This window comes from Pleurodeles waltl, unplaced genomic scaffold, assembly GCF_031143425.1.
Source record: "Pleurodeles waltl isolate 20211129_DDA unplaced genomic scaffold, aPleWal1.hap1.20221129 scaffold_70, whole genome shotgun sequence".
NCBI classification, from domain to species: domain Eukaryota; kingdom Metazoa; phylum Chordata; class Amphibia; order Caudata; family Salamandridae; genus Pleurodeles; species Pleurodeles waltl.
This window is the reverse complement of record NW_027150391.1, coordinates 1,910,283-1,915,990: the sequence shown is the minus strand read 5'-3', so window position 1 is coordinate 1,915,990 and position 5,708 is coordinate 1,910,283. Positions and strand designations below refer to the sequence as shown.

Below are 5,708 nucleotides of genomic sequence, written 5' to 3'. Positions count from 1 at the left end.
CGCAGACCACGGATGAAAAGCCCCAAAGTGCCCCCGTTATTATCAGTACCTGGAATGAACAGGAGGCGGACAGTCCTGGCATATCAATGGACGCCGAGCAAGGAAACCATGTTACTTGCCACATTTAAGAAGGAATGTTATATGAAAGTATTATAGTAACATTAGTCACGTATGTAGCACACAATATTCAATAAGTAATCATCATACCCCAAGGAAACAATGTTAACCAACCTTATGTCCTGGAGTTTACATGGAGCTGTTTGAAGCAGGTGCATTCCGCACTGAGCTGATAGTAACTTGCGACCTGTAGGTCACACACGGAAAGCTCTAATAAAAGCATTAACTCACTAAGGTAACGCCCCTAAACTATAAAACTGTGACCTTCGAGTTCATGTTTTGCTTTGCAGCAGGCGCATTAACCAGCTAAGCTACTGTGCCATATTCAACTCTGTCATTAGAGAACCTACGTCAGAAATCATGGATCTGGGCATCAGGTGCATTAAACCTTAGAGCTGTGTAAAGATCCATCTTGCGTGTGACCTTTTCATTTAAGGGATAAACTGGAGAGAAGGAGGCTGAACGGAGAAAGAAAGAATACGAAAGAAGGAAACAATAAAAGAAAGAGAATGAAAGAATAAAAAGTGAACCCACCATCTGCCGAAACCCGGGATCGAACCAGGGACCTTTAGATCTTCAGTCTAACGCTCTCCCAACTGAGCTATTTCGGCGAGTCAATCACATATTGTGGCCAGTTGATATTGGTAAACCACGTATGTGCAGTGTGGCAGTGCATGCACACAGCAGAAGGTAATAACTGAAAGAGAATGAAACGCATGAAATTCTCGCAGGAGTGCACACAAATATATAAACAGAAGTGGGCTTGTGGCAGGTCCATGACGTCATCTTCTCTATCTCTCCGTGACGTCACTGTAGTTCAGCCGAGGGCTCTCAGGGTCCCTTTAACATCAGTCTTGCACCCTCTTAGACTGCTGCCAGCAGTTATCAATCAAAACAAACTATTGCTTGTGGTTTTGCACTTTTATATTCTCTCCCCATCTATCTGTAATTCCAACACTTAATATGTATTTTTTGCATGAGCGGTGCTCCTGGTTTAAACCTCCATTGCCCGGCTCTGGCTGTACTTGGTGCGGTTAGAATGCATGCACAGCCCTGCTCTGGGTGGAATGTAGAGGGGTGGGGGCAATGAAAGGTTTGACAGTGAATGGTGGGGGGCGGTGGCCTCTCAGATTGAATTGCAGAAGCCCCCTCCCCCCCCCCCCGGAGCTGGTAATGTGCAAACACAAGCGCTCCCCGGAAACGAAGCCAGGTGATTAAACTCTCGTGCACCCAATAAAGAACTTGTGTCCCGGGTCAGAGCCCCTTGAGAGAGCTTAGCTTATATAATCTACATTAACATGAAATGTTTATGAATTTAGATGAGATGATGCCGCATAGAAACTGTAGTAATAGCAATTTGCTTAAACGTGCACTTGAATTGTGACCACGAAGAGTGGCCACCAATGTTTACGCAAACTAATAATGATGACCAAAATGGTGATGTTACGATTAAATGAGCTTATATTAACATTTGCGTTTTTAAATCTGTATTGAAAACCTCATAAGCCTTAAGTTAGCATGAGCCGGAGTTTAGCTGCCTGGCTCTCATATTAAATGCATTTTTTTATTTTCCAGTGTGCTGACTGTAGGAAAGTACCATCTTGCCTGGCATGTTACCCCCATTTTTCACTGTATATAGTTTTAGTTGTATGTGTCACTGGGACCCTGTTCTCCAGGGCCCCAGTGCTCATAAGTGTGCCTGAATGTGTTACCTGTGTAGAGACTAACTGTCTAACTGAGGCTCTGCTAATCAGAACCTCAGTGGTTATGCTCTCTCATTTCTAACAGGCTAGTGACCAATTTTACCAATTTACATTGGCTTACTGGAACACCCTTATAATTCCCTAGTATATGGTACTGAGGTACCCAGGGTATTGGAGTTCCAGGAGATCCCTATGGGCTGCAGCATGTCTTTTGCCACCAATAGGGAGCTCTGACAATTCTTACACAGGCCTGCCACTGCAGCCTGAGTGAAATAACGTCCACGTTATTTCACAGCCATTTTACACTGCACTTAAGTAACTTATAAGTCACCTATATGTCTAACCTTTACCTGGTAAAGGTTAGGTGCAAAGTTACTTAGTGTGAGGGCACCCTGGCACTAGCCAAGGTGCCCCCACATTGTTCAGGGCCAATTCCCCGGACTTTGTGAGTGCGGGGACACCATTACACGCGTGCACTACATATAGGTCACTACCTATATGTAGCTTCACAATGGTAACTCCGAATATGGCCATGTAACATGTCTATGATCATGGAATTGCCCCCTCTATGCCATCCTGGCATAGTTGGCACAATCCCATGATCCCAGTGGTCTGTAGCACAGACCCTGGTACTGCCAAACTGCCTTTCCTGGGGTTTCACTGCAGCTGCTGCTGCTGCCAGCCCCTCAGACAGGCTTCTGCCCTCCTGGGGTCCAGCCAGGCCTGGCCCAGGATGGCAGAACAAAGGACTTCCTCTGAGAGAGGGTGTTACACCCTCTCCCTTTGGAAAATGGTGTGAAGGCAGGGGAGGAGTAGCCTCCCCCAGCCTCTGGAAATGCTTTCTTGGGCACAGATGTGCCCAATTCTGCATAAGCCAGTCTACACCGGTTCAGGGGACCCCTTAGCCCTGCTCTGGCGTGAAACTGGACAAAGGAAAGGGGAGTGACCACTCCCCTGACCTGCACCTCCCCTGGGAGGTGTCCAGAGCTCCTCCAGTGTGCTCCAGACCTCTGCCATCCTGGAAACAGAGGTGCTGCTGGCACACTGGACTGCTCTGAGTGGCCAGTGCCACCAGGTGACGTCAGAGACTCCTTCTGATAGGCTCCTTCAGGTGTTGCTAGCCTATCCTCTCTCCTAGGTAGCCAAACCCTCTTTTCTGGCTATTTAGGGTCTCTGTCTCTGGGGAAACTTTAGATAACGAATGCAAGAGCTCATCAGAGTTCCTCTGCATCTCTCTCTTCACCTTCTGCCAAGGAATCGACTGCTGACCGCGCTGGAAGCCTGCAAACCTGCAACATAGTAGCAAAGACGACTACTGCAACTCTGTAACGCTGATCCTGCCGCCTTCTCGACTGTTTTCCTGGTGGTGCATGCTGTGGGGGTAGTCTGCCTCCTCTCTGCACTAGAAGCTCCGAAGAAATCTCCCGTGGGTCGACGGAATCTTCCCCCTGCAACCGCAGGCACCAAAAAGCTGCATTACCGGTCCCTTGGGTCTCCTCTCAGCACGACGAGCGAGGTCCCTCGAATCCAGCAACTGTGTCCAAGTGACCCTCACAGTCCAGTGACTCTTCAGTCCAAGTTTGGTGGAGGTAGGTCCTTGCCTCCCCACGCCAGACTGCATTGCTGGGAACCGTGACTTTTGCAGCTACTCCGGCCCCTGTGCACTTCCGGTGGAAATCCTTTGTTCACAGCTAAGCCTGGGTCCACGACACTCTAACCTGCATTGCACGACTTTCTAAGTTGGTCTCCGGCGACGTGGGACTCCTTTGTGTAACTTCGGGTGAGCACCATTTCACGCATCCTTGTAGTGCCTGTTTCTGGCACTTCTCTGGGTGCTACCTGCTGCTGAGAGGGCTCCTTGTCTTGCTCGATGTTCCCTCTCTCTCCTGACGCAATTTGCGACACTGTGGTCCTTCCTGGGCCACAGCAGCATCCAAAAACGCTTAACGCACGATTTGCAGCTAGCAAGGCTTGTTGGCAGTCTTTCGGTGGGAAAACACTTCTGCACAACTCTCCACAGCGTGTGAGATTTGTCCTCCAAAGGGGACGTCTCTAGCCCTTGTCGTTCCTGCAGAAACCTCAGCTTCTTCTGTCCAGTAGACATTGCACCCACAGCTGGCATTTCCTGGGCATCTGCCCATCTCCGACTTGCTTGTGACTTTTGGACTTGGTCCCCTTGTTCCACAGGTACCCTCGACTGGAAATCCATCATTGTTGCATTGCTGGTATGTGTCTTTCCTGCAGTATTCCTCTATCACGACTTCTTTGTCCTTGGGGAACTTCAGTGCACTTGGCACTCACTTTTCAGGGTCTTGGGGTGGGCTATTTTTCTAACCCTCACTATTTTCTAATAGTCCCAGCGACCCTCTACAAGGTCACATAGGTTTGGGGTCCATTCGTGGTTCGCATTCCACTTTTGGAGTATATGGTTTGTGTTGCCCCTATCCCTATGTGTCCCCATTGCATCCTACTGTAACTATACATTGTTTGCACTGTTTTCTAAGACTATACTGCATATTTTTGGTACTGTGTACATATATCTTGTGTATATTTCCTATCCTCTCACTGAGGGTACACTCTGAGATACTTTGGCATATTGTCATAAAAATAAAGTACCTTTATTTTTAGTATAACTGTGTATTGTGTTTTCTTATGATATTGTGCAAGTGACACTAGTGGTACTGTAGGAGCTTCACTCGTCTCCTAGTTCAGCCTAAGCTGCTCTGCTAAGCTACCATTATCTATCAGCCTATGCTGCTAGACACCCTATACACTAATAAGGGATAACTGGGCCTGGTGCAAGGTGCAAGTACCCCTTGGTATTCACCACAAGCCAGTCCAGCCTCCTACATTGGTTGTGTAGCGGTGGGATAAGTGCTTTGAGACTACTTACCACTCTTGTCATTGTACTTTTCATAAGAGAAAAATATACAAAACAAGTTCAGTGTGTGTACACATAGCTAAAAAGTTTTGCATTTCCTCTTTTCACTCTTTTCTAAAGTGCTGAAAAGTACTTCTAAACTTTCAAAAAAGTTCTTAAAAGTTTAAAAAGTTTTTCTGTCTTTCCAAAAAGTTCTTAAAACTTTCTTCTCTTTTTCTATCACTTTAACTCTCTCTAAAAATGTCTGGCACAGGCCAAAAGGTTGACCTGTCTAAGATTGCATATGATCACCTTAGCTGGAAAGGAGCAAGGAGTCTCTGTGTAGAGAGAGGTTTCAGTGTAGGGAAGAATCCTTCCTTGGAATTGTTACTTAACATGCTTAGAGAACAAGATAAGGCTAAAAGTGCCCCATCTGTTGAAAAAGTAGCTAATGGTTCCCAATCCGATCCAGGGACTCCCCCAGGAAAAGGTTCAGGAAAGAAACTTCTTAGCCTGCCCATTACTAGACAGTCTAGCATAGTTGGTACTGAGGTGGAGTCACATCATACAGATGATGTGCTCTCACATTACACTGTCAGCCAAGCTGTTAGGGTGCCCTCTGTAAGGGACAGCTCTCCTTCTGTTCATTCCCATCGTACCTCTGTATCTAGAAATGTCCCTCCCACCAACCCTGATGACAGATTGTTAGAAAGGGAACTCAATAAGTTGAGGGTGGAACAAACCAGACTGAAGCTTAAAAAGCAACAGCTGGATTTGGATTGACAGTCTTTAGAACTAGAGAAGGAAAGACAGAAGTTGGGTTTAGAAACCCATGGTGGCAGCAGCAGTATTCCCCATAGTCATCCTGCAAAAGAGCATGATTCCAGGAATCTGCATAAGATAGTTCCCCCTTATAAGGAGGGGGATGACATTAACAAGTGGTTTGCTGCACTTGAGAGGGCCTGTGTTGTACAGGATGTCCCTCAAAGGCAGTGGGCTGCTATCCTATGGCTATCATTTAGTGGAAA

At 46.9% G+C, this 5,708-nt stretch overlaps 1 non-coding gene across 1 annotated transcript; it reads right to left on the bottom strand.

Annotated features, from left to right (window-relative positions):
- Window positions 1-655: 655 nt before the first annotated feature.
- On the bottom strand, window positions 656-728 carry TRNAF-GAA (transfer RNA phenylalanine (anticodon GAA)). Its single transcript has one exon. It is a non-coding gene; the product is annotated as a tRNA-Phe (tRNA).
- Between the last annotated feature and the right edge of the window lie 4,980 nt (window positions 729-5,708).